Genomic DNA, 27,755 nt, shown 5'->3' with positions numbered 1-27,755 from the left:
ACCAGATAGCGTAGATCAAACCTTTATTGAAGGTAAAAAATCCATCATGACGTTTTCACGGCTCGGGGGAGTGCGGACATAGTGGAAGTGAGCAGGGGAAGACAACAGCTGTTTCGCGCTCTACCAGCGCTTCTACAGGTCTACAGGACTTCCCCTGCTCACTTCCACTATGTCCGCACTCCCCCGAGCCGTGAACACGTCATGATGGATTTTTTACCTTCAATAAAGGTTTGATCTACGCTATCTGGTGAGTGCTGCCGCAGTTCTTCTTTTTTCATATTTATACTATAACCAACTGCCCCCTGTCTGGCTGACTCCAGACTGTAACTCATTGTTCTGCCTTCTCCCAAGTCCTGACCCCTCCGAGCTGGACTAAGCGCACATTGTCACTAGTCGTGACTGACCTTATCATAGTCCTGTGCCGTGTGGGGCTTCCTGGGACGTCTAACAAACCAGTCACCCTCTAGAACCTCAGTGACAATGGCTGCTCCTCTCCTTCACTGCATCCTTTGTCACTTCTCTTCCTGTGACACCTGAAGAAGACGAGGCCTTTTCTGGTTGAGGAGGTTTTTGATTTAACCTTCATCTTGGCCAGAACTCCATATTGGTTGTTATGGTGATTGCCTCATTGTGACAGTCTGGTCGATGCCCCTGATCCAGGATCTTTGACTTTTCGCTACCTGAGGGGTTTTATCGTCTCGTAGATCTAGAAGCTCTGTCTTTTCCAAAGATTCTGACTTTGATCTTCTCCCTGAGGGGCGGACGCACCCTGCCCGGTATTTCTCATTCCCCAGCATCTGAACAGATGTATGTACTTTGTAAGCTTGGTGAACCAAGTGGTCTTCTCCCAAGGTAGACTTGGGCTGGCGTTATCCTTGGATGCTTGTCGGTCATTGTGGCAGGTCGTGGTGTGACCCTCAGGCCGGTCTTTGCGCCCACCTGGCTCGGTGAAGCCGTCACATTGTGTGCACGTTAGATGCACCGGGGCATATTGTCTGCAGTTTTTCAGAAATATCAGTCCCCGGTTTCTGGCTTCTTGTACCGGGGCAGGCATGTCTCCATTAGCCACAGTAGGGCTTGGACATCTCCCCATTGGCTGCCTCGCCTGGCGGGGGGGAAGTATCCCAGTAAGCCAAGTAAGTTCTGGTCCCAGAGTTGGAGTCATCCGGCAATTCTGACCTAGCCAGTGGATATGTAGGAAGTGGCTAATTGTAAATCCTCATTTAATCCATCATGTGAAACCCCCCAACAGCCTGTTTTCCTCTGCTCAGTAAGCGCGGTTCTGCATTTCACACATGTTGTTGTCCTCTCTGTGAATCGGGGCCTCTCCTTTTTCCATAAAGGTTCCTGCAGGACTAGATCCCTCCGGTTCATTCCGTTTTCTCATTTTCCCATCCAAAAGTCCTTCTGAATGACCCACAAAGGATGGACAAGGAACAGAATGAGATCACCAAAAGATTACTAAACTTCACCTTGGAGATGATCTACCTGTTGACCGGAGAGGTAAACCTTTCTATATTGCTGCCTTTATTATATAAAGTGAATCCTAGGAAAGGGAATTATACGTAATTGTCAGTATCAGGAGCCATCCAGTGTCCTGTACATAACCGCTCCCCGACCTTCCCAGTGACGTAAATGTACAAAACCACAGAACACGTGAAGATCGACCACCAGTCTGGTCTGTTAGGTGTCATCTTAATCCATTCACGTTTACGTATGTTGTAGGCAGGGCTGTGGAGTCGGTAAGCCAAGCGTCCGACTCCTCAATTTCCATGACACCGACTCCAACAAAATGGGCTCCGACTCCACAGCCCTGGTTGTAGGAAAGAAACCAAAATGATCAGGTGGCCAGAATATGGTTTGGAGATGAATTTTATTGACAGTCCGACCTCCATATCAGACTGTAGCTATAACAAGGAGACATATACCGTATATACTCGAGTATAAGCCGAGGCACCTAAGCTTAGCATAAAGAACTGGGAAAACTTATTGACTCAAGTATAAGCCGGGCATACATTGTCCCCTCATCCCCATCCTGGTATGCATGACCCCCTCATCCCCTTCCTGGTATGCATGGCTCCTCACCCTATCCTGCTCTACATGGCTCCTCATCCCCATCCTGGTCTACATGGCTCCTCATCTCTATCCTGGTATGCATGGCTCCTCATCCCTATCCTGGTATGCATGGCTCCTCATCTCTATCCCAGTATACATGGCTCCACGTCCCCATCCTGGTATGTATGGCTCCTCATTCCCTATCCTGGTATGCATGGCTCCTCATCCCTATCCTGGTATGCATGGCTCCCCATCCCTATCCTGGTATGCATGACCCCTTCATCCCTATCCTGCTCTACATGGCTCCTCATCCCTATCCTGGTCTACATTGCTCCCTCTTCCCTGTCCTGGTCTACATGGCTCCTCATCCCCTATCCTGGTCTACATTGCTCCTCATCCTCTATCCTGGTCTGCATGGCTCCTCATCCCCTATCCTGGTATACATGGCTCCTCATCCCCTATCCTGGTATACATGGCTCCTCATCCCTATTCTGGTGTGCATGGCTCCTCATCCCCTATCCTGGTCTACATTGCTCCCTCTTCCCTGTCCTGGTCTACATGGCTCCTCATCCCCTATCCTGGTATACATGGCTCCTCATCCCTATTCTGGTGTGCATGGCTCCTCATCCCCTATCCTGGTATACATGGCTCCTCATCCCCTATCCTGGTATGCATGGCTCCTCATCCCTATCCTGGTATGCATGGCTCCTCATCCCCTATCCTGGTATGCATGGCTCCTCATCCCCTATCCTGGTATGCATGGCTCCTCATCCCTATCCTGGTATGCATGGCTCCCTCATCCCCATCCTGGTATGCATGGCTCCTCATCCCTATCCTGGTATGCATGGCTCCCTCATCCCTATCCTGGTATGCATGGCTCCTCATCCCTATCCTGGTCTACATGGCTCCCTCATCCCCATCCTGGTATGCATGGCTCCTCATCCCTACCCTGGTATGCATGGCTCCTCATCCCTACCCTGGTATGCATGGCTCCTCATCCCTATCCTGGTATGCATGGCTCCTCATCCCTACCCTGGTATGCATGGCTCCTCATCCCTACCCTGGTATGCATGGCTCCTCATCCCTATCCTGGTATGCATGGCTCCCTCATCCCCATCCTGGTATGCATGGCCCCTCATCCCTATCCTGGTATGCATGGCTCCTCATCCCTATCCTGATATACATGGCTCCTCATCTCCTATCCTGGTCTGCATGGCTCCTCATCCCTATCCTGGTATGCATGGCTCCTCATCCCTACCCTGGTATGCATGGCTCCTCATCCCTACCCTGGTATGCATGGCTCCTCATCCCTACCCTGGTATGCATGGCTCCTCATCCCTACCCTGGTATGCATGGCTCCTCATCCCTATCCTGGTATGCATGGCTCCCTCATCCCCATCCTGGTATGCATGGCCCCTCATCCCCATCCTGGTATGCATGGCTCCTCATCCCTATCCTGATATACATGGCTCCTCATCTCCTATCCTGGTCTGCATGGCTCCTCATCCCTATCCTGGTATGCATGGCTCCTCATCCCTATCCTGATATACATGGCTCCTCATCACCTATCCTGGTCTGCATGGCTCCTCATCCCTATCCTTGTATGCATGGCCCCCTCATCCCTATCCTGGTATACATGGCCCCCTCATCCCTATCCTGGTATGCATAGCTCCTCATCCCCACCCTGCCTCCTGTGACCCGCGGCTCAGCCGCTACTGCTCCCTCTCTGTCTTCTGGGGCCCTCACTCGTCTATAAGCCAAGGGGGGCTTTTTCAGCACAAATAATGTGTGGAAAAACTCTGCTTATACTCGAGTATATACGGTAATTCTTTACTGTAAGAGTAGTGAGAATACATAGCTTGCTGCTCCAGAAAGTTGTCATGATGAATTCACTGAGTTCAGTAGGATCAGGATTAGAGATGAGCAAATGTCCTGAAAAGCATTTCTGGTTCAATTCGGCATGAATTAAGTGCTCCATAATGTAAGATTGTCCTTAGTAATGTCAGTGTCATCAGTATATATGGCAGTGAGTACACAGATGAAGTATGGAAGTCAGCGACCTGTGTAATAACACTGCAGTAAGGCTTGTTGTCCTTTGAAATTAAAAATCAGTCCAAAAATAATCCCTTTTGGGGGAAGATGTCTATCGGTGTTTATACCTATACAGGGTCTATGCAAATAGCTTCCTCATTACAAACGATTGGGGGGGATCCTTTTATTAAGAGCAGTTTCAGGTTTGTTCCTAATTTTACCCTGTGCAGAGTAGGATTCCTTCCCAGCAGTGCAGTATGGAACATGATGGACAGGCAGGAGATGTGTAGCTGTGCAGTGACAGTGGTAGCAGTACAGTATGGAACATGATGGACAGGCAGGAGATGTGCAGCTGTGTAGTGACAATGGTAGCAGCAGTACAGTATGGAACATGATGGACAGGCAGGAGATGTGCAGCTCTGTAGTGACAGTGGTAGCAGTACAGTATGGAACATGGACAGGCAGGAGATGTGTAGCTGTGTAGTGACAGTGGTAGCAGTGCAGTATGGAACATGATGGACAGGCAGGAGATGTGTAGCTGTGTAGTGACAGTGGTAGCAGTACAGTATGGAACATGATGGACAGTCAGGAGATGTGCAGCTGTGTAGTGTGTTGCGATTTGGTAATTCAGTACCACAATGGACATAGAAGTCAGAGCACATACAGTGACCTGACAAAACCAAAAAACATAGAACGAGCTCTGAGACGTGGGAACTCTGCTGACCGCAATCCCTAATCCTCTCCAACCACACTAGAGGCAGCCGTGGATTGCGCCTAACGCTCCCTATGCAACTCGGCACAGCCTGAGAAACTAGCTAGCCTGAAGATAGAAAATAAGCCTACCTTGCCTCAGAGAAATACCCCAAAGGAAAAGGCAGCCCCCCACATATAATGACTGTGAGTAAAGATGAAATGACAAACGTAGAGATGAAATAGATTTAGCAAAGTGAGGCCCGACTTTCTGAACAGAGTGAGGATAGGAAAGGTAACTTTGCGGTCAACACAAAACCCTACAAACAACCACGCAAAGGGGGCAAAAAGACCCTCCGTACCGACTAACGGCACGGAGGTACACCCTCTGCGTCCCAGAGCTTCCAGCAGGCAAGAAAAAACAAATAAGCAAGCTGGACAGAAAAAACAGATAACAAAAATAACACAAGCGAAAACTTAGCTATGCAGAGCAGCAGGCCACAGGAACGATCCAGGAGGAAGCAAGTCCAATACTAGAACATTGACTGGAGGCCAGGATCAAAGCACTAGGTGGAGTTAAATAGAGCAGCACCTAACGACTTCACCACATCACCTGAGGAAAGAAACTCAGAAGCCGCAGTACCACTCTCATCCACCAAAGGAAGCTCATAGAGAGAATCAGCCGAAGTACCACTTGTGACCACAGGAGGGAGCTCTGCCACAGAATTCACAACAGTACCCCCCCCTTGAGGAGGGGTCACCGAACCCTCACCAGAGCCCCCAGGACGACCAGGATGAGCCATATGAAAGGCACGAACAAGATCGGGAGCATGGACATCAGAGGCAAAGACCCAGGAATTATCTTCCTGACCATAACCCTTCCACTTAACCAGATACTGGAGTTTCCGCCTTGAAACACGAGAATCCAAAATCTTCTCCACAATATACTCCAACTCCCCCTCCACCAAAACCGGGGCAGGAGGATCAACAGATGGAACCATAGGTGCCACGTATCTCCGCAACAATGACCTATGGAATACGTTATGGATGGAAAAAGAATCTGGAAGGGTCAGACGAAAAGACACAGGATTAAGAACCTCAGAAATCCTATACGGACCAATGAAACGAGGTTTAAACTTAGGAGAGGAAACCTTCATAGGAATATGACGAGAAGACAACCAAACCAAATCCCCAACACGAAGTCGGGGACCCACACAGCGTCTGCAATTAGCAAAACGTTGAGCCTTCTCCTGGGACAATGTCAAATTGTCCACTACACGAGTCCAAATCTGCTGCAACCTGTCCACCACAGTATCCACACCAGGACAGTCCGAAGACTCAACCTGCCCTGAAGAGAAACGAGGATGGAACCCAGAGTTGCAGAAAAACGGCGAAACCAAGGTAGCCGAGCTGGCCCGATTATTAAGGGCGAACTCAGCCAAAGGCAAAAAGGACACCCAGTCATCCTGATCAGCAGAAACAAAGCATCTCAGATATGTTTCCAAGGTCTGATTGGTTCGTTCGGTCTGGCCATTAGTCTGAGGATGGAAAGCCGAGGAAAAAGACAAGTCAATGCCCATCCTTGCACAAAAGGCTCGCCAAAACCTCGAAACAAACTGGGAACCTCTGTCAGAAACGATATTCTCTGGAATGCCATGTAAACGAACCACATGCTGGAAGAACAATGGCACCAAATCAGAGGAGGAAGGTAATTTAGACAAGGGTACCAAATGGACCATCTTAGAGAAGCGATCACAAACTACCCAAATGACTGACATTTTTTGAGAGACGGGAAGATCTGAAATAAAATCCATAGAGATATGTGTCCAAGGCCTCTTCGGGACCGGCAAGGGCAAAAGCAACCCACTGGCACGAGAACAGCAGGGCTTAGCCCGAGCACAAATCCCACAGGACTGCACAAAAGAACGCACATCCCGCGACAGAGATGGCCACCAGAAGGATCTAGCCACTAACTCTCTGGTACCAAAGATTCCAGGATGACCAGCCAACACCGAACAATGAACCTCAGAGATAACTTTATTCGTCCACCTATCAGGGACAAACAGTTTCTCCGCTGGGCAACGATCAGGTTTATTAGCCTGAAATTTTTGCAGCACCCGCCGCAAATCAGGGGAGATGGCAGACACAATTACTCCCTCTTTGAGAATACCCGCCGGCTCAGACAAACCTGGAGAGTCGGGCACAAAACTCCTAGACAGGGCATCCGCCTTCACATTTTTAGAGCCCGGAAGGTACGAAATCACAAAGTCAAAACGGGCGAAAAACAGCGACCAACGAGCCTGTCTAGGATTCAACCGCTTGGCAGACTCGAGATAAGTCAAGTTCTTATGATCAGTCAAGACCACCACGCGATGCTTAGCTCCCTCAAGCCAATGACGCCACTCCTCGAATGCCCACTTCATGGCCAGCAACTCTCGATTGCCAACATCATAATTTCGCTCAGCAGGCGAAAACTTCCTGGAAAAGAAGGCGCACGGTTTCATCACTGAGCAATCAGAACTTCTCTGCGACAAAACAGCCCCCGCTCCAATTTCAGAAGCATCAACCTCGACCTGGAACGGAAGAGAAACATCTGGTTGACACAACACAGGGGCAGAAGAAAAACGACGCTTCAACTCCTGAAAAGCTTCCACAGCAGCAGAAGACCAATTGACTACATCAGCACCCTTCTTGGTCAAATCGGTCAATGGTTTAGCAATACTAGAAAAATTACAGATGAAGCGACAATAAAAATTAGCAAAGCCCAGGAACTTTTGCAGACTTTTCAGAGATGTCGGCTGAGTCCAATCATGGATGGCCTGGACCTTAACAGGGTCCATCTCGATAGTAGAAGGGGAAAAAATGAACCCCAAAAATGAAACCTTATGCACACCAAAGAGACACTTTGATCCCTTCACAAACCAAGAATTAGCACGCAGGACCTGAAACACAGTTCTGACCTGCTTCACATGAGACTCCCAATCATCTGAGAAGATCAAAATGTCATCCAAGTAAACAATCAGGAATTTATCCAGGTACTCTCGGAAGATGTCATGCATAAAGGACTGAAACACTGATGGAGCATTGGCAAGTACGAATGGCATTACTAGGTACTCAAAATGGCCCTCGGGCGTATTAAATGCAGTTTTCCATTCATCGCCTCGCTTAATACGCACAAGATTATACGCACCACGAAGATCTATCTTGGTGAACCAACTAGCCCCCTTAATCCGAGCAAACAAATCAGATAACAATGGCAAGGGATACTGAAATTTAACCGTGATCTTATTTAGAAGGCGGTAATCTATACAAGGTCTCAGCGAACCATCCTTCTTGGCCACAAAAAAGAACCCCGCTCCCAATGGCGACGATGACGGGCGAATATGTCCCTTCTCCAAGGACTCCTTCACGTAACTCCACATAGCGGCGTGCTCAGGCACAGATAAATTAAACAGTCGACCTTTTGGGAATTTACTACCAGGAATCAAATTGATAGCACAATCACAGTCCCTATGCGGAGGTAGGGCATCGGACTTGGGCTCATCAAATACATCCCGGTAATCAGACAAGAACTCTGGAAGCTCAGAAGGGGTGGATGACGAAATTGACAGAAATGGAACATCACCATGTACCCCCTGACAACCCCAGCTGGACACAGACATGGATTTCCAATCTAATACTGGATTATGGACTTGTAGCCATGGCAACCCCAACACGACCACATCATGCAGATTATGCAACACCAGAAAGCGAATAACCTCCTGATGTGCAGGAGGCATGCACATGGTCAGCTGGGTCCAGTACTGAGGCTTATTCTTGGCCAAAGGCGTGGCATCAATTCCTCTCAATGGAATAGGACACTGCAAGGGCTCCAAGAAAAACCCACAACGCCTAGCATACTCCAAGTCCATCAAATTCAGGGCAGCGCCTGAATCCACAAATGCCATGACAGAATAAGATGACAAAGAGCAGATCAAGGTAACGGACAAAAGAAATTTTGACTGTACCATACCAATGGTGGCAGACCTAGCGAACCGCTTAGCGCGCTTAGGACAATCAGAGATAGCATGAGTGGAATCACCACAGTAGAAACACAGCCCATTCCGACGTCTGTGTTCTTGCCATTCAACTCTGGTCAAAGTCCTATCGCACTGCATAGACTCAGGTTTATGCTCAGATAATACCGCCAAATGGTGCACAGATTTACGCTCACGCAAGCGTCGACCGATCTGAATGGCCAAAGACATAGACTCATTCAGACCAGCAGGCATAGGAAATCCCACCATGACATCCTTAAGGGCTTCAGAGAGACCCCTTCTGAAAATAGCTGTGAGCGCACCTTCATTCCACTGAGTGAGTACGGACCACTTTCTAAACTTCTGACAATATATCTCTATTTCATCCTGACCCTGACACAGAGCCAGCAAATTCTTCTCTGCCTGATCCACCGAATTAGGCGCATCGTACAGCAATCCGAGCGCCAGGAAAAACGCATCAATATTACATAATGCAGGATCTCCTGGCGCAAGAGAAAATGCCCAGTCCTGAGGGTCGCCACGTAAAAAAGAAATAATGATCCTAACTTGTTGAACTGGGTCACCAGAGGAGCGAGGTTTCAAAGCCAGGAATAGTTTACAATTATTTTTGAGAACTAAATTTCTGAGTTTATCTCCAAAAAACAAATCAGGAATAGGAATTCTTGGTTCTAACATAGAATTCTGAACCACAAAGTCTTGAATATTTTGTACTCTTGCCGTGAGCTGATCCACACATGAAGACAGACCTTTAATGTCCATTGCTACACCTGTGTCCTGAACCACCCAAATGTCTAGGGGAAAAAAAAGGCAAAACACAGTGCAGAGAAAAAAAAATGGTCTCAGAACTTCTTTTTTCCCTCTATTGAGAATCATTAGTACTTATGGCTTCCAGTACTGTTGCGATTTGGTAATTCAGTACCACAATGGACATAGAAGTCAGAGCACATACAGTGACCTGACAAAACCAAAAAACATAGAACGAGCTCTGAGACGTGGGAACTCTGCTGACCGCAATCCCTAATCCTCTCCAACCACACTAGAGACAGCCGTGGATTGCACCTAACGCTCCCTATGCAACTCGGCACAGCCTGAGAAACTAGCTAGCCTGAAGATAGAAAATAAGCCTACCTTGCCTCAGAGAAATACCCCAAAGGAAAAGGCAGCCCCCACATATAATGACTGTGAGTTAAGATGAAAAGACAAACGTAGAGATGAAATAGATTTAGTAAAGTGAGGCCCGACTTTCTGAACAGAGCGAGGATAGGAAAGGTAACTTTGCGGTCAACACAAAACCCTACAAACAACCACGCAAAGGGGGCAAAAAGACCCTCCGTACCGACTAACGGCACGGAGGTGCTCCCTCTGCGTCCCAGAGCTTCCAGCAAGCAAGAAAAACCAAATAAGCAAGCTGGACAGAAAAAACAGATAACAATAATAACACAAGCGAAAACTTAGCTATGCAGAGCAGCAGGCCACAGGAACGATCCAGGAGGAAGCAAGTTTAATACTAGAACATTGACTGGAAGCCAGGATCAAAGCACTAGGTGGAGTTAAATAGAGCAGCACCTAACGACTTCACCACATCACCTGAGGAAGGAAACTCAGAAGCCGCAGTACCACTTTCCAGGGATTCAAGCTAAACCAGGGATTCAAGCTTCAGGAGGCTAATTTGCATATTCCAGGTGCCTTCTGGGAGAAGCGAAGTCTCCCTAAGCTAGAAGATCGTTGGGTACAGCCGGGACCAGCTGCTTCGAAAGCATCACCAAACCAGGGATTCAAGCTTCAGGAGGCTAATTTGCATATTCCAGGTGCCTTCTGGGAGAAGCGAAGTCTCCCTAAGCTAGAAGATCGTTGGGTACAGCCGGGACCAGCTGCTTCGAAAGCATCACCAAACCAGGGATTCAAGCTTCAGGAGGCTAATTTGCATATTCCAGGTGCCTTCTGGGAGAAGCGAAGTCTCCCTAAGCTAGAAGATCGTTGGGTACAGCCGGGACCAGCTGCTTCGAAAGCATCACCAAACCAGGGATTCAAGCTTCAGGAGGCTAATTTGCATATTCCAGGTGCCTTCTGGGAGAAGCGAAGTCTCCCTAAGCTAGAAGATCGTTGGGTACAGCCGGGACCAGCTGCTTCGAAAGCATCACCAAACCAGGGATTCAAGCTTCAGGAGGCTAATTTGCATATTCCAGGTGCCTTCTGGGAGAAGCGAAGTCTCCCTAAGCTAGAAGATCGTTGGGTACAGCCGGGACCAGCTGCTTCGAAAGCATCACCAAACCAGGGATTCAAGCTTCAGGAGGCTAATTTGCATATTCCAGGTGCCTTCTGGGAGAAGCGAAGTCTCCCTAAGCTAGAAGATCGTTGGGTACAGCCGGGACCAGCTGCTTCGAAAGCATCACCAAACCAGGGATTCAAGCTTACGGCGCGCGAATTTTTGCCTGTAGGACATTATTGCAAGAGAGCTTGGCTGAGTAGATTACACAAGAAGGAAAACACACAGCAAGTCAGCAGGATCTAGGAGCAACATGGCAGATGTGACAACCTACATGGTGAGCTGCAGCATGTGCTACATGTTCACAGATCGACCAGAAGAAGAATCCAATTTCACCTGTCAGAAGTGTAGACTAGTGGCCCTTTTAGAAGAAAAGGTGCGGGGTCTGGAAGAAAGAATAGCAACTTTGAAACTCATCAAAGAGAATGAAGACTTTCTAGACAGAACAGAAGCATCTCTACTGGTCACAGAAGGTGCAAAAAGTGTCAGAGAACCTCCAAAAGCAGATGAGTGGAAGCATGTGACCAAAAGAAGCAAGAAGACCATGGAGAAATCACCAACCACACAACTGAAGAACCGATATCAAATCTTTGTAGAGGATGAAGATGGCACACCTAAGAATGAAGCAATACCAGCAAGCAAAAAAGAAAAGGGCACACAGCAACAAGTGACAGCAAAAAGTACAGCCAAGAAGCAACGAAGAGTGGTGGTGGTGGGAGACTCACTACTGAGAGGCACAGAAGCAGCCATCTGCAGACCGGACATAACTGCAAGAGAAGTATGCTGCCTTCCAGGTGCGATGATCAAGGATGTGACCGATAGGATACCAAAGCTCTTCAGCTCCAAGGACGTCCACCCATTTCTTCTGATACATGTTGGCACCAATGACACGGCAAGGAAGGACCTACCGACAATCTGCAAGGACTTTGAAGAGTTGGGGAAGAAAGTAAAGGAACTGGATGCACAGGTAGTTTTTTCTTCTATCCTTCCAGTAGACGGGCATGGCACCAGGAGATGGAACAGGATCCTTGATGCAAACAACTGGCTAAGACGATGGTGCAGACAACAAGGATTTGGATTCCTGGACCACGGTGTGAATTACTGGTATGATGGACTCCTCGCCAGAGACGGACTACACCTCAACAAACCTGGGAAACACACATTCGCCAGAAGACTCGCTACACTCATCAGGAGGGCGTTAAACTAGAAGAAGAGGGGACGGGAAGAAAAACATTAGACTCGAACAAAGACGACCCAGGAAAACATACTCAGAAGGGAGGTAAGAACATTTCTAAAACAATTCACAGTGAGGAGATTGGAACAAAACAAAATCCTCTAAACTGCATGCTCGCAAACGCCAGAAGCCTGACAAACAAGATGGAAGAACTAGAAGCAGAAATATCTACAGGTAACTTTGACATAGTGGGAATAACCGAGACATGGTTAGATGAAAGCTATGACTGGGCAGTTAACTTACAGGGTTACAGTCTGTTTAGAAAGGATCGTAAAAATCGGAGAGGAGGAGGGGTTTGTCTCTATGTAAAGTCTTGTCTAAAGTCCACTTTAAGGGAGGATATTAGCGAAGGGAATGAGGATGTCGAGTCCATATGGGTTGAAATTCATGGAGGGAAAAATGGTAACAAAATTCTCATTGGGGTCTGTTACAAACCCCCAAATATAACAGAAAGCATGGAAAGTCTACTTCTAAAGCAGATAGATGAAGCTGCAACCCATAATGAGGTCCTGGTTATGGGGGACTTTAACTACCCGGATATTAACTGGGAAACAGAAACCTGTGAAACCCATAAAGGCAACAGGTTTCTGCTAATAACCAAGAAAAATTATCTTTCACAATTGGTGCAGAATCCAACCAGAGGAGCAGCACTTTTAGACCTAATACTATCTAATAGACCTGACAGAATAACAAATCTGCAGGTGGTTGGGCATTTAGGAAATAGCGACCACAATATTGTGCAGTTTCACCTGTCTTTCACTAGGGGGACTTGTCAGGGAGTCACAAAAACATTGAACTTTAGGAAGGCAAAGTTTGAACAGCTTAGAGATGCCCTTAATCTGGTAGACTGGGACAATATCCTCAGAAATGAGAATACAGATAATAAATGGGAAATGTTTAAGAACATCCTAAATAGGCAGTGTAAGCGGTTTATACCTTGTGGGAATAAAAGGACTAGAAATAGGAAAAACCCAATGTGGCTAAACAAAGAAGTAAGACAGGCAATTAACAGTAAAAAGAAAGCATTTGCACTACTAAAGCAGGATGGCACCATTGAAGCTCTAAAAAACTATAGGGAGAAAAATACTTTATCTAAAAAACTAATTAAAGCTGCCAAAAAGGAAACAGAGAAGCACATTGCTAAGGAGAGTAAAACTAATCCCAAACTGTTCTTCAACTATATCAATAGTAAAAGAATAAAAACTGAAAATGTAGGCCCCTTAAAAAATAGTGAGGAAAGAATGGTTGTAGATGACGAGGAAAAAGCTAACCTATTAAACACCTTCTTCTCCACGGTATTCACGGTGGAAAATGAAATGCTAGGTGAAATCCCAAGAAACAATGAAAACCCTATATTAAGGGTCACCAATCTAACCCAAGAAGAGGTGCGAAACCGGCTAAATAAGATTAAAATAGATAAATCTCCGGGTCCGGATGGCATACACCCACGAGTACTAAGAGAACTAAGTAATGTAATAGATAAACCATTATTTCTTATTTTTAGTGACTCTATAGCGACAGGGTCTGTTCCGCAGGACTGGCGCATAGCAAATGTGGTGCCAATATTCAAAAAGGGCTCTAAAAGTGAACCTGGAAATTATAGGCCAGTAAGTCTAACCTCTATTGTTGGTAAAATATTTGAAGGGTTTCTGAGGGATGTTATTCTGGATTATCTCAATGAGAATAACTGTTTAACTCCATATCAGCATGGGTTTATGAGAAATCGCTCCTGTCAAACCAATCTAATCAGTTTTTATGAAGAGGTAAGCTATAGACTGGACCACGGTGAGTCATTGGACGTGGTATATCTCGATTTTTCCAAAGCGTTTGATACCGTGCCGCACAAGAGGTTGGTACACAAAATGAGAATGCTTGGTCTGGGGGAAAATGTGTGTAAATGGGTTAGTAACTGGCTTAGTGATAGAAAGCAGAGGGTGGTTATAAATGGTATAGTCTCTAACTGGGTCGCTGTGACCAGTGGGGTACCGCAGGGGTCAGTATTGGGACCTGTTCTCTTCAACATATTCATTAATGATCTGGTAGAAGGTTTACACAGTAAAATATCGATATTTGCAGATGATACAAAACTATGTAAAGCAGTTAATACAAGAGAAGATAGTATTCTGCTACAGATGGATCTGGATAAGTTGGAAACTTGGGCTGAAAGGTGGCAGATGAGGTTTAACAATGATAAATGTAAGGTTATACACATGGGAAGAGGGAATCCATATCACCATTACACACTGAACGGGAAACCACTGGGTAAATCTGACAGGGAGAAGGACTTGGGGATCCTAGTTAATGATAAACTTACCTGGAGCAGCCAGTGCCAGGCAGCAGCTGCCAAGGCAAACAGGATCATGGGGTGCATTAAAAGAGGTCTGGATACACATGATGAGAGCATTATACTGCCTCTGTACAAATCCCTAGTTAGACCGCACATGGAGTACTGTGTCCAGTTTTGGGCACCGGTGCTCAGGAAGGATATAATGGAACTAGAGAGAGTACAAAGGAGGGCAACAAAATTAATAAAGGGGATGGGAGAACTACAATACCCAGATAGATTAGCGAAATTAGGATTATTTAGTCTAGAAAAAAGACGACTGAGGGGCGATCTAATAACCATGTATAAGTATATAAGGGGACAATACAAATATCTCGCTGAGGATCTGTTTATACCAAGGAAGGTGACGGGCACAAGGGGGCATTCTTTGCGTCTGGAGGAGAGAAGGTTTTTCCACCAACATAGAAGAGGATTCTTTACTGTTAGGGCAGTGAGAATCTGGAATTGCTTGCCTGAGGAGGTGGTGATGGCGAACTCAGTCGAGGGGTTCAAGAGAGGCCTGGATGTCTTCCTGGAGCAGAACAATATTGTATCATACAATTATTAGGTTCTGTAGAAGGACGTAGATCTGGGGATTTATTATGATGGAATATAGGCTGAACTGGATGGACAAATGTCTTTTTTCGGCCTTACTAACTATGTTACTATGTTACTTTCCTCCACCAACGGAAGCTCAGAGAGAATCAGCCGAAGTACCACTTGTGACCACAGGAGGGAGCTCTGCCACAGAATTCACAACAGTAGTGACAGTGGTAGCAGTACAGTATGGAACATGATGGACAGGCAGGAGATGTGCAGCTGTGTAGTGACTGTGATAGCAGCAGTGCAGTATGGAACATGAAGGACAGGCAGGAGATGTGCAGCTGTGTAGTGACAGTGGTAGCAGCAGTGCAGTATGGAGCATGATGGACAGGCAGGAGATCTGCAGCTGTGTAGTGACAGTGATAGCAGTGCAGTATGGAACATGATGGACAGGCAGGAGATGTGCAGCTGTGCAGTGACAGTGGTAGCAGTACAGTATGGAACATGGACAGGCAGGAGATATGCAGCTGTGTAGTGACAGTGGTAGCAGTACAGTATGGAACATGACGGACAGGCAGGAGATGTGTAGCTGTGTAGTGACAGTGGTAGCAGCAGTACAGTATGGAACATGGACAGGCAGGAGATGTGCAGCTGTGTAGTGACAGTGATAGCAGTGCAGTATGGAACATGATGGACAGGCAGGAGATGTGGAGCTGTGTAGTGGCAGTGGTAGCAGTGCAGTATGGAACATGATGGACAGGCAGGAGATGTGCAGCTATGTAGTGACAATGGTAGCAGTACAGTATGGAACATGATGGACAGGCAGGAGATGTGCAGCTGTGTAGTGACAGTGGTAGCAGCAGTACAGTATGGAACATGATGGACAGGCAGGAGATGTGCAGCTGTGTAGTGACAGTAGTAGCAGCAGTGCAGTATGGAACATGATGGACAGGCAGATGATGTGCAGCTGTGTAGTGACTGTGATAGCAGCAGTGCAGTATGGAACATGATGGACAGGCAGGAGATGTGCAGCTGTGTAGTGACAGTGGTAGTAGCAGTACAGTATGGAGCATGATGGACAGGCAGATGTGCAGGTGTGTAGTGACAGTGATAGCAGTGCAGTATGGAACATGATGGACAGGCAGGAGATGTGCAGCTGTGTAGTGACAGTAGTAGCAGCAGTGCAGTATGGAACATGATGGACAGGCAGATGATGTGCAGCTGTGTAGTGGCAGTGGTAGCAGTGCAGTATGGAACATGATGGACAGGCAGGAGATGTGCAGCTGTGTAGTGACAGTGGTAGCAGTGCAGTATGGAACATGATGGACAGGCAGGAGATGTGCAGCTGTGTAGTGACAGTGGTAGCAGTACAGTATGGAACATGATGGACAGGCAGGAGATGTGCAGCTGTGTAGTGACAGTGGTAGCAGTACAGTTTGGAACATGATGGACAGGCAGGAGATGTGCAGCTGTGTAGTGACAATGGTAGCAGTACAGTATGGAACATGATGGACAGGCAGGAGATGTGCAGCTGTGTAGTGACAGTGGTAGCAGCAGTGCAGTATGGAACATGATGGACGGGAAGGAAATGTGCAGCTGTGTAGTGACAGTGGTAGCAGCAGTGCAGTATGGAACATGACGGACAGGCAGGAAATGTGCAGCTGTGTAGTGACAGTGGTAGCAGCAGTACAGTATGGAACATGATGGACAGGCAGGAGATGTGCAGCTGTGTAGTGACAGTGGTAGCAGCAGTGCAGTATGGAACATGGAGAACAGTCACACAGTGGCATTAATTTGCTGGTTATAAATTACCGATCTCCATTGTCAATAATGGCAGATCTAATACCTGTTGACCCTTATTCCAGTGCAATGGAGACTGGACAACATAGAATACTAATGGCAAACTAGGCCATATCCAGCCAGTCTGTTCTTCAGACCCAGAAGTCCCTGAGGTCCATGTACGACTTCACCATGTGCTGCTGTGCGTCAGGTTGGCTCAGCGACTATAAACTGCTGGTTCATCCTCAGATTTACGTTGTATTGGTTGCTGCGGCTTTGGCCACTTGTAGCGGTGGAGAGGAGCCTATGGAACAGTCATTCCTTTGTGTGATACCTACAGTCTGCAGGTCACCATGTAGGCAGCGTGCCATTCTCACCAGTGTGAACAAGTGCCGCCTTGTTTCATTCTCCGCCCTGCACTGTGATGTTTGGTCATTGCCAATAGCGTCGGCATCATCATTCACCTCGTCATCCACATTTCCTAGCTGTGCATGTGAAAACTCCTTGTCTTCCATCTCAAACCTTCCTAGTTCCTCATCCTCCTCCGACACTTTTTCCTGCAAGCGTCCTTCTCTGTGTGCCCAGCATGGGAGATGACATTGGTGACACTAATATTGTTCACACTCACAAATCTGGTGGCTTTTTCAAATGATCCAAGAAGACGCATGTCCCTGATCTTAGGATGACTCCTCTTCCCTGTGTTCTGGTAGAGGAGGTGGGTAAGCACCATGGGGGTATGAGACCAAGACCTGCCCAGCTGCCACCATCCTCCTCTTCTCCTAACATCACTTTGTCACCTTGATTTGGTTCCCTGGTCCTGTTCAATAATCACCATCTTCATCATCCCTGCCGATTTAGTCTGCAAAATGTCTTGGGCATCTTTCCCAATGTCATTCCCGCTTCTGAATTACCCCCCAATGTTACTACCACCGTGACTGCCACAACCAGAACACAGCTTCAGTCATGTCTTCCATCTCATTTCGGTCCAAACTGACTGAATGTAACAACAGGGACACCATCCTAAGACCTATCTTCACATCCCCCGGAGTGCTGAAACTTAGGAGTAAAGAAGGAAGCTCACTAGGGGTCAATGAGGACAGAGATGATAAAATAAAAAAGAACCACAGCTGAAATACACTGTTGCAATAAGTGGGCTGAGCACTGATGATGGTGTCTCTGCCAGAGGTAACATCTTGCTGCTGTGATTGAGATAAGGGAGCCATCCAGCCCCGGTGCCTTTTGGCCTCCTCCGCAGTAACACTCCTGTTGAGAATTCTGTTGTCAAGCTCCCTCCTGTGGTCATGAATGGTACTTCGGCTTCTGAGTTTCCTTCCACAGGTGACGAGGTTAATTCGTTAGCTGGCTGCTCTATTTAACTCCACTTAGATCATTGCTCCATGCCACCTGTCAATGTTCCAGTATTGGTCTAGTTCACTCCTGGATCGTTCTTGTGACCTGTCTTCCCAGCAGAAGCTAAGTTGCTGCTTGTTTTTCTTTGTTTGCTATTTTTCTGTCCAGCTTGCTATTTTGATTTTTGTCTTGCTTGCTGGAAGCTGTGGGACGGAGAGGGAGCGCCTCCGCACCGTGAGTCGGTGCGGAGGGTCTTTTGCGCCCTCTGTGTGGTCTTTTTGTAGTTTTTTGTGCTGACCGCAAAGTTACCTTTCCTATCCTCGGTCTATTCAGTAAGTCGGGCCTCACTTTGCTAAATCTATTTCATCTCTGTGTTTGTATTTTCATCTCTACTCACAGTCATTATATGTGGGGGGCTGCCTTTCCTTTGGGGAATTTCTCTGAGGCAAGGTAGGCTTTATTTTTCTATCTTCAGGGCTAGCTAGTTTCTTAGGCTGTGCCGAGTTGCATAGGGAGCCTTAGGAGCTATCCACGGCTATTTCTAGTGTGTGTGATAGGATTAGGGATTGCGGTCAGCAGAGTTCCCACGTCTCAGAGCTCGTCCTATATTATTTGTAACTATCAGGTCATTCAGTGTGCTCTTAACCACCAGGTCCATTATTGTCCTTACCACCAGGTCATAACACACTCCTACTAGATACAACTGTTACTTGTGTCTGCTACTAAGCCGGGTGACTGGTGCCGATAGTGTTGCTTCACAGCCTCACACGTTGTTACTGGCAGATGGCGTGAGTCTGCACTGCCACAGGCTAAACTAGAATTTAGACAGTGGGGTGGTCTATAAATATTAGACATTTGCAGAAAATTAAGCAAAATTGGATTCAACAAAAGTAGATATTGGACAAGTGAAAAGTAGTGATGAGCAAGTGTACTCAGTACTTTGGGTTTCCAAGCATGCTCTGGTGTTCTCCGAGTATTTGTGACTGCTCGGAGATTGTTTGAGTCCCGCAGCTGCATGATGTGCAGCTGCTAGACAGCCTGAGTACATGTGGGGATTGCCCGATTTGTTAGGCAATCCCCACATGCAGCAGGGACACTTACATAATCTCCGAGCATGCTGAAGATACTCTGAGACCACCAGGGCATGCTTGGAAAACCTGAGTAACGAGTACACTCACTTATCACTAGTGAAAAGGAGTGGTGTTTAACCCCTTTCTGCCATCGAACAGGATAGTACGTCCGATGGCAGAACCCCCACTTTGATGTGAGCTCTGGAGGTGAGCCCGCATCAAAGCCGGGACTTGTCAGCTGTTTTGAACAGCTGACATGTGCCTGCAATAGGCGCGGGTGGAATCGCGATCCACCCGCGCCTATTAACCAGTTAGATGCCGCTGTCAAACTCTGACAGTGGCATTTAACGTGCCCTTTTGGCCAGCCGGCTCGAAATATGCGCACCGCTGACCCCTGTCACGTGATCGGGGGTCAGCAGTGCGTATGCATGACAACTAGAGGTCTCCTGGAGACCTCTATGGTTGTTGATGCCAGATTGCTGTGAGCGCCACCCTGTGGTCTGCGCTCATAGCAATGCTGTAGTTCTGCTACATAGGGGCGATCTGAGCATCACCTCTATGTAGCAGAACCGATCACGTTGTGGCAGCTTCTAGTCTCCTATGGAGACTATTGAAGCATGGCAAAAATTAAAAATAAAAATGTTTTTAAAATTATGAAAAAAAAAAAGATCAAATCACCCCTGTTTCGCCCCATTCAAAATAACAGTAAAAGAAAAATCAAACCTACACATGTTCAGAATCGCCCGATCTATCAATAAAAAAAGATTAACCTGATCGCTAAACAGCGTAGCGAGAAAAAAATTTGAAACACCAGAATTACATTTTTTTGGGTCGCCGCGACATTGCATTAAAATAAAATAACGGGTGATCAAAAGAACGTATCTGCACCAAAATAGGATAATTAAAAACGTCAGCTCTGCACGCAAAAAATAAGCCCTCACCCGACCCCAGATCGCGAAAAATGGAGACGCTACGGGTATCAGAAAATGGCGCTTTTTTTTTTTTTTGCAAAGAATTTTTTTTCACCACTTAGATAATAAAGAACCTTGACATGTTTGGTGTCTATGAACTCGTAACGACCTGGAGAATCATAATGACAGGTCAGCTCTTTGAGTTGTGAACAATTCATACAATGGTTTTGTGCAGATTCGATGCTCTCACTTCCAGTCTGGATGTGTTTATCAGTGATCTAGTGACCAGAACGTGTAACGTTACCACGTTGCTCTATGATCCAGGCATTAATTCTGATTTGGAGTCGAAAATTTGTTTTCCCCCTATGTCGAAGAAAATTGTCCTCTGGATAATAATCTTTATATGGCGCAAACATATTCCCCAGCAACTAATAGGAAATTACAGGTTGGTAAACTATTAAATATCAGGAATGAGGAGCTGATGGCAGGAGCTTGGACTCTGCGAGGAATCGACACTACAGAATCCATAGACTCGACGGACATTTCTCCGTTCCCGGCTTGATAGTGGGCAGACGGGCGGCTCCTCCTTGTCGGATTTGATGGCGGCTGTCGATTCCCTCGTTGAGATTTTTTCGAAGTTTAATCACTGAAGATAGTATGATGGTGCGGAATTAAGGAGATTAGGTCTCGATCTACAGCGGGGGGAGAAGTCCTCCACAATGTCAGTAAGGGTAGCGGGAAGGTTTCCATTACTAGATTGTAGATCGATGAGGGGAGATTGGGTGGAAGGAGGCAGATTGTAGTCCTCTATTATGGGACATCACCTTTATATGGTGTGTATAACAATAATGTCTCCACACACAGGATTATACAATAGTGAAGAAGACAAGTGACCGTGTGACTCCCGGCAGTCGTCTCAATGAGTCAGGAAGGCGGAGCCTCATCAAGGATCCTCCCCCGATACATGAGAGGAGCAATAAGAAGATCCTAGAACTGACCAACAAGATCATTGAGCTGCTGACCGGAGAGGTGACTGCTGGGACATTTTACAGGGCGGCACTGGAGGATTCTGGGTAATGATGGTATCATTGTATGTGTCAGGTTCCTGTAAGGTGTCAGGATGTCACCGTCTATTTCTCCATGGAGGAGTGGGAGTATCTAGAAGGACACAAGGATCTGTACGAGGACGTCATGATGGAGGACGACCAGCCCCGCACATCTCCAGGTAAGGAGATGCTTGATCATTACTGTTGGCCAGGTATGGCATCCATACTGAAGCCTGCTTTGTCTCACCTGAAGAGGTGGATCCTAAAAACCCTTTGGGTGAGGCGGCTTTAATGCAGCACAGACAGAGATTAACAGCAGCATCTAAATGGTTAACAGCCGCTGCAAGGTGATATAACCGACATCAGCCACGTGTGTAGGGAGCTCAGCTCCCGTGTGCCCCCTATATACAGTCACCAAACTTTGCATAAATCATTAGTACAAGGTAATGTATATTAGAATCTTTGTATTTTGTCAGAGAATGCATCTTCTTTCTCCACTTATCAGCCACTTCCTCTCCCTTTACCTTTTTGACTTTATCATTCATTCTGAAAAAAAAACAGCTCCATCTGGCCCAAGAAGACATACTAATAAAGTGAGTCGTCAGACTACACCTATTATACTCTATGGTTTGGAGAGGGAGACGTAAAAAGATTGTTCAAAGCATTCTAGCAAGTAACGTATCTCACCTCCGAGCTGGATTCACATGTGCACTGCTGAGTACTGCCTTATAACTTCATCTTTGCTGCTGCTTCTGTCTGTGTCATAACTAAGGAAAAAAAAGAGCAGTGACTGGGAGACATCTTAGTAGCTAGTCTACATCCACCAGCTCAGTCACTTGCAAATTCAGACATGGCATTGTGCTTGCAGAGGGGAAAACTGTTGAAAATGCAGAATACTGGTCAAACAATGGCCGGAATTAGTGCTTTAATGCATGCAAACAAAATACAACTTTTGCTGAAAAGTTACTTAAAAGTATAGCTACTCTTTAATCAGGGCTGTGGAGTCGGTAAGCCAAACCTTCGACGCCACAATTTCCCTGACTCCCGACTCCACACCCCCGGTCACTACTGAGCATGTGCATAAAGTGCAGCACAGATTCATCTCCACTAAAAGCCAAGATCCTAAGATCAGGAACAGAACAGACATTTATAGGACATTTTATAACTTTCCCAAATTGTGTGTTGTCGGAGTCGGTCTTTTTTATACCTACCCCACAGCCATGTGTTTAATTAAAGATGCTTTTCTCAAACATATATGTTAAGATAATGTTATTTGGATTGATTGTTCCTCTTGGTTTGTTCATTACTTTGTTGTTTATGGTAAGCAGAGAAGTCAAATGGATAGCTCCCTCTAGAATTTTGAGAGAAATTGTACTCCATGGTCTGAGATAATACAGGGAGGAAGACCATGGAAACAGAAAATGTCTCCGGAGAAGACTTTAGCCAGCTGAGGGTCAGATTACAGGCTGGACGATCTCAACATCAATCTTGGAGAATCATCTTCCACAGACTAAATGGTCGGAAACCAAAGAAAACTGTATAGAGAAGGGGTTCAATTTACACTCATCCATAGAAATACGTTTATTAGATATAGACATAAAAACATTAAACAGAAAACGCTGTAACCAAGACTTTAGCAGAAGATCAGTCCTGCAAGTTCGAAAGTGTGGCCTCCATGGATCAGACTGAGATCTGAGGAAGTCAAAGGCCAAGTCTACATCTTCATTTCTCAACGATTTTCTATCTCTAAAATACTCTGCCAAAAAGCATTGACCTGGGGCCACTCCTCACTTCTTTCTGGTCAACCTGGAGTCAAACCTACTGCAGAACTTCTCTCTTGGTTCTGATGGTGGCCTTCATCGAGACAAGACGTTAAGAAGTTCTTGGCATCTTTCCGTCCATGCAAGTCCTCTTGTGACGCACCTCTTGGTCCCTCATAACGACCACTCACTGGGGAGAAGGGTGCGGATCGTCTTTTGTAAATATGGAATGCAGCTGTTCTCTAATCCATGAATGTTTATCCCACAGATGGATCTAGTAGGAGGAACCCACCAGTGAGATGTCCCCGTTCTCTGTATTCCCCGGACCCTCCAGAGGAAAATCACAACCTCCCGGAGAATCTTCAGGTAGATGACGCTGAGCTCTCGCCAAAATACAACCAAAGATCTTGTTACATTATTTTAATTTTTTTTTTTTTGCTTAGGATGAAAATCTGAATGATATTAAGGTCGTGGTTATAGATGAAGACGACGATGATGATGAAGAAGAGGAGATAGAGGATGAGCGGCCGTGTAAGGAGCGGAGACCATCTCTGGTTGTAAAAGAAAATAAAAGAGCAGTTTTCGGGATCCTATACCCATCACTTGATGGACACATGCAGACAATCTATCCACTCGCTGTGTGTGTTTCCTACAGGTGGATTTCCTGCCGAGAGATGTCCCCGTCCTCTGTATTCTCAGGACCGTCCAGAGGAAAATCACCACGTCCCGGAGAATCGGCAGGTAGTCGTGTTTTCATACCCTTAAGGATTATGTGAACATGGAAGGTTTTTTTTTTTTGATGTTTTGCAGAGGAATCTACTGAAAAATACGCTGAAAAGACTGAACATATTTACAGAAAAGTGGTTTGACAATAGAAATGAATTCTTTGAGCTATTTTTCAGGCGAGAGAGAGAGAATTTCCGTGCACACAGCCTTAGTCGTTGGCTGAGGATTGTACACAAAGGAAATGGATGAAGCTGAGTTTTATAGGAAATTTATCTAGAAATTCTGAACATTTTCCCAGGTTTTACTGGTTTCTTAGGTCGATCTTAGATTTTTCCATCTGTGCTGTATTACACTGACGTGTTACATTTGGTATTTTAGGGTGAAGATCTGGCTATTATTAAAGTGGAGGTTGACACAGAGGATGAGTGGATGAGGGACGAGCCACCTGGTCACGATGAGGAAATCATGATAAGTATGTAATAATAGATTATGGTTTCTTAAAATGGAACAATCACTTCTGAGAAAAGCATAAACTATGGCCAAAGATTAAGTTCTGGGACATTTCTTAAATAGATATCATTAACAAATCAGATGATGATCGTGAGGAAAAAAAAAAAAGGTTTTGCCATAATGAGTGCAAAATTTGGTGAAGTTCTCGTTTCGGGGAGATGGCGATTGGGCGGGGGAGGTTTTAGATCTGATCAGGAGTGAGGGTAAACAAATTCATTCACCTGTTTCGCAGTTTTATTGAGTTGTTGGTCCATAAAATACAGTGTGAGAATTGGTTTACCTTTTTTTTTTCCTCATAATGCTTTCAAAAGTGAAATACAATAATATACCACTGCATCTCAATGGGCAGTGACTTGGTGAAACGCAAATCGGGCGACCTTTTCTCCTCACCTGCTTCCAGAATCCTGAACTTCACACCAAGACATGTAATAAAATGTCTCTGTGTATTATACAGGCTAAGTAAAAGACGAGGAGGATAAAGCTTCTTTGAAAGGGCTATTATTCAAAAGGAGGACATAGCTGTGTGTAAAGGGTTAACCAAGAGTGAAGGGAGATAGCTGTATGTAAAGGGCTAAATAGAGTTACAACAGAGACTGGAAACCTGATACGTTTTATCTCTGGTATTTCTTTTCCCTCCGCCGTAGTACACAGGAAGTCATCTTATATTACTTCATACATAACTACATATCAGTCTGATCTATATAATATATCCGTGTGAAGTGCGACAGCAGCACAGATACCTTGTGTCTCCATGCTGCAGTTTGTCTCCCTTCTCATACACACACACACACACACACACACACACAAAAACACACACACAAAAACACACACACACACACACACACACTGGTATCTCCGTGGCATGAAGTCTCACATCTGTCGAGATAGTGAGATGGTGGAGAGACCAATGTAACTGACTTCAGCCTTCCTCTTTAAAGGCCCAGAGCATGTATTACTAGTGGTGAGCGAACGTGCTCTGATAAGGTGTTATCATCCGAGCATGCTCGTGGGCTAACCGAGTGTCTTCGGCATGCTCGAATAATATGTTCGGTTCCCCGCGGCTGCATCTCTCGCGGCTGTTCGACAGCCACAACAAACAAACAGGCGATCCCTGCGTGTGTTGCGGCAGGAAAACAGCCGCGGAGACTCGAACATAGTTTTTGAGCACTCGGTTAGCACCCGGCATTCTCGGACAACACCTTATCCAACCACGTTCGCTCATCACTATGAATTACTAAACTAGAGAGGAAATGTTATTTTCCTCATTATACATAGATTTGAGAAATGGCTATATGTTTGTCTCTTCCTAGCTCGTACAGTATTCTAAGGCGTGATGGGTCCTCTTCAGGGTGAGGTTCCACTTTAATGCTGCACTAAAGTATTAGTTTAATATATTGCACAGATGAAGCCTGGGCCAGTACCTGCTGCTTCTCTCTGCGTGGCAGACTACCACCGTAGGAGGGTTCAGATACACAGCACTCCGTCTGGTTTGGGTGCACGGGTACAGTTCCACTCCGTAGCTAGATCAACAATTCTTTCCCGTATTCCACGCCAGCATTATTTATCCTAATTGTGCCGTTCATCGCTAGTTGACTGCTCACAGCAGAAGTCATATTGTTGGGTTAACTCTTAACACAACCAAAGGAGAGTGTGATTTTAATCGACCTGGCCCAAGGTGTATTCAGACTTTCTATTTGAGGGGAAGTTAAAACTGTATCGGACACACATTCTAATCGAGTATCCAAGGTTTAGCTCAAACGGGAACTTATTGGAATCTTGGTCTCGTGCCTCCCAATGTTGTATCACAATGTGACTGTAACATCAGGTCAGCTAGTCGAGGGTTCGATAGTGTCCATTCTCGGTCAGCGATGACTCCCTGCTTTAATAGGAAGGTTATAAATGTGCTTACTTTGTGTTTGGAAGAAAATAATAAAATCCATTTTATTATCTGAACAGAAAATCCCAGTAAGAAATCTTATAAATTAGAAGATGAAGATGAAACTATTTCGCAGCACTCCTCGGGAAGATATTCCTATTCACAGCATGGGAAATTGTTTCCCCATAAATCAACCCTTGGTATACGTGAAAGAAGGCATACAGGAGAGAAGCCGTATCCATGTTTACAATGCGGGAAATATTTTACAACAAAATCTATTCTTGCTAATCATCAGAAAATTCACACAGGAGAGAAGCCGTATTCTTGTTCAGATTGCGGGAAAAGTTTTAGAAATAAATCACACCTTGTTAGACATGAGAGAATCCACACAGGAGAGAGGCCGTATTCATGCTCCGTATGTGGGAAATGCTTTACAGAAAAAGCAAATCTTGTTACACATGAGAGAATTCACACCGGAGAGAAGCCGTTTTCATGTCCAGAATGTGGGAAACGCTTTACGGATAGATCAAGTCTTGTAACTCATCAGAAAATTCACAAAGGAGTGAAGCCATTTCCATGTACAGTATGTGGAAAATGTTTTATATATAAATCAAATCTTGTTAGACATGAGAGAACTCACACAGGAGAGAAGCCATATTCATGTTCACTCTGTGGGAAATGCTTTACAGGTAAAACAAATCTTGTTATACATGACAGAATTCACAGAGGAGAGAAGCCGTATTCATGTCCAGTATGTGGGAGGTGCTTTACAGATAAATCAAGTCTTTTTATACACGAAAGAATTCACACAGGAGAGAAGCCGTATTCATGTTCACATTGTGGGAAACGCTTTCCAAAAAAATCACATCTTGTTAAACACCAGAGAATTCATACAGGAGAGAAGCCGTATTCGTGTTCAGAATGTGGAAAATGCTTCACAGGTAGACCGAATCTTGTTATACACGAGAGAATACACAGAGGGGAGAAGCCGTATTCATGTTCTCTATGTAAAAAATGTTTTACAGATAAATCAAGTCTTGTTAAACACGAGAGAAGTCACACAGGAGAGAAGCAGCTTTGATGTTATGTGGAAAATTTATTACATGGAAATCAAATTTCGAACCTTATCAGAGAAGTCATAGAAAAATCCATAAACTTTTTTTTTTTTTAATGTGGAAAATGGTAGAAGAGCAAAAACAAATATTAACACTACAGGTTCTTCAAAGACTGATTAAACAGGCATTAATATTATTTTTGGGGTGGAATTAGCTTGGATCTTCTAGACACCCTACAAATACCAGAGTTCAACTGTGACCAGGAACCATGAATGAACAGTACTGTGGCTATTGAGCAGTAAAGAGAAACCCGTGAAGCTGAATCTTCACCATGGAACATGCATTTTTAATACATGTAGACATATTAATATTTTGATTTTCATTTATACAGTATGTAAAATAAAATTAACACTAATGAAATTTCTACCGTTGAGTGAAAACCTTGTTTAAAAGCTTCTTTCTCACTTTTGTGTTCCGGTCATTATTCCGCATC

General features: G+C 45.6%; 1 pseudogene; it reads left to right on the top strand.

Annotated features, from left to right (window-relative positions):
- Nucleotides 1-985: 985 nt before the first annotated feature.
- LOC138643203 (zinc finger protein 271-like) overlaps nucleotides 986-27,755 on the top strand; it is a 93,100-nt pseudogene continuing 66,330 nt past the window's right edge.

This window comes from Ranitomeya imitator, chromosome 6, assembly GCF_032444005.1.
Source record: "Ranitomeya imitator isolate aRanImi1 chromosome 6, aRanImi1.pri, whole genome shotgun sequence".
In the NCBI taxonomy this organism is placed as follows: Eukaryota; Metazoa; Chordata; class Amphibia; order Anura; family Dendrobatidae; genus Ranitomeya; species Ranitomeya imitator.
This window is presented reverse-complemented; position numbering and strand designations above follow the sequence as displayed.